The sequence below is a fragment of the Penaeus vannamei genome, chromosome 18, assembly GCF_042767895.1.
Source record: "Penaeus vannamei isolate JL-2024 chromosome 18, ASM4276789v1, whole genome shotgun sequence".
Classification (NCBI taxonomy): domain Eukaryota; kingdom Metazoa; phylum Arthropoda; class Malacostraca; order Decapoda; family Penaeidae; genus Penaeus; species Penaeus vannamei.
In genome coordinates this window covers 29,775,943-29,778,442 of record NC_091566.1, presented here as the reverse complement: position 1 = coordinate 29,778,442, position 2,500 = coordinate 29,775,943, and the positions used below count along the sequence as shown (strand labels likewise).

The following is a 2,500-nucleotide window of genomic DNA, read 5'->3' as shown; positions in this document are numbered from 1 at the left end:
CTCTCTCTCCATCTCTATTCTCTCTCTCTCCATCTCTATTCTCTCTCTCTCCATCTCTATTCTCTCTCTCTCTCCATCTCTATTCTCTCTCTCCATCTCTATTCTCTCTCTCTCCATCCCTATTCTCTCTCTCTCCATCCCTATTCTCTCTCTTTCTCTTTTCCCTTCTCCCTTCATATCCTCTCCATATCCCATTATTTTTGCTCACTACTCCCTGAACCCCCCCCTTCCCCCCCACCCCCCCCCCCGGCTGCAAAAGCTAAATTCCGCCGCCAGTCATATCCTGAAGTAGTCACGTGACTTCAGTGTGCCATGGAGAAGCCAGGCTCGTTTCAAAATGCACAAATGGCGAGAAAATTAGGCTCGTGCACGTACCTTTTCTTCAGTGGGAATTATGAATGGCAGTGAGAAATGAGGATATAAGTATGTGAAAGGAAAATCATCCACAGAGAAAAAAAAAACTTAGGTAAAAGTTCCTGACCATTTTCTTTTTGTGTGAGGAAGACCCGTGTTTGCCTCCTTGTCTCCCGTGGGTGACTGCCGTACCTCTGATTGTTCTCCCTCTTCCTCTCCCTCGCTCTCTCCTCCTCCCTCTCTCTCTCTCTCCCCTATAATCTCTTTCTCACTCATATCTCTCTCCACCACACTCTCCTTAACTCCCCTTCCCTTTCACCCCTCTCCTCTCTCTTAACATCTTCCCCATTCTCACTCTCATTCACTCCCCTCCTCTTCCCCTACTCTCCTTCCCCCACTCTCATTCACTCCCCTCCCCTCCCCCTACTCAACTCCATCCCTCCCCTTTTCTTCCCCTCCCTCTCCCCTCTCTCCCCTACCCCCTTCTCTCCCTCTCCTCATGCGGTCTACATGCTCGATCACGCGGCCGACTGGGAGGGGGGCGAGGGCGGGCGGCTGATGAATTTAGTGATGAATTCGAAGGAGATTATCACCCTCGCTCGCTGCTATTTGTTCACTGGGTTATGTTGCTGTTTGTCTGTCTGTATCATTGTCTGATTTTGTCTTTCTGTCACTATGTCTGCATGTAGGTCTGTCATTGTCTGTTGTCACTATGCGTGTGTCTGTCTGTCATTGTCTGTTATTCTGTCACTATGCCTGTCTGTCTGTCTGTCATTGAATGTTATGTTATTAACTGTCTGACTGTCACTTACTGTGTCTCATTCTCCTTGTCTCATTCTTCCCGTCTATCATTTTTTCCGTCTGTGTCCGCCATTCTGTCTGCCTTGTTTGTTCCATGTTTCCTATCCCCCATTCCTGTCCGTGCATCTGTTTGGCTTTCTGTGTGTGTCTGTCTGTTTGGCATCCTTTCTGTTTGACTGCCATTCTGTCTCGCTATCTGTGAATGTTTTGCCATTTTGTCTCTAAGCCATTCATTGTCTATTCATCTGGATATATCTTCATTTTTTTTATACAATTCTCTGTCTATTATCTTCTCGTTATGATTAAATTTTGTTTGTCTGTTTGTAACAACCATCCTGTCTAGGGTCAGTCTGGTTATTCTGTCAGTCTGTTAGTTTCTGTGGGGGGTGGATCTATATTTGGGGAGATACAGTGCATAAGTACATATATTATATATTGTATATAATATATATATATATATATATATGAATATATATATATATATATATGAATATATATATATATATATATGAATATATATATATATATATATATATATATATATATATATATATATATATATATATGAATGAATATATATATATATATATATGAATGAATATATATATATATATATATATATATATATGAATGAATATATATATATATATATAGATATAGATATGAATGAATATATATAGATATAGATATGAATGAATATATATAGATATAGATATGAATGAATATATATATATATATATATATATATATATATATATATGAATATATATATATATATATATATATATATATATATATATATGAATATATATATATATATATATATATATATATATATATATGAATATATATATATATATATATATATATATGAATATATATATATATATATATATATATATATGAATATATATATATGAATATATATATATGAATATATATATATATATATATATATATATATATATATATATTCATCTATCTATAGCGAGACTTGTATATACAGATTTATATATATAATCTATATCTATCTCTCTATATCTATAGCTATCTATATATCTACATCTACCTATATGTACATATCTATATATAAACATCTATATCAATATCTATCTATATCTACCTATATCTACCGATCTTTCTATGAATATATCTTTATCTGTATTTGCACGAAACGTGCACACGAAACGTATACATTATCTAATGAAATATGCCGCGTTTTTTCCTCGTCTAATCTGTTCTTCGAAATAGTTCCCGCTTGTTCACCTGTCTCCCCTTGGTACACCTGACTTGCTATTTTGCATAACCGTGGGTGAAGTCGCACCCTAAAACATCATGGACTTTT

General features: G+C 35.6%; 1 protein-coding gene across 10 annotated transcripts in view; it reads right to left on the bottom strand.

The window, feature by feature from the left end:
- Positions 1-2,500, bottom strand: part of r (carbamoyl-phosphate synthetase 2, aspartate transcarbamylase, and dihydroorotase rudimentary) — a 160,119-nt gene that overhangs the window by 22,081 nt on the left and 135,538 nt on the right. The gene's annotated exons all lie outside the window — the stretch shown is intronic.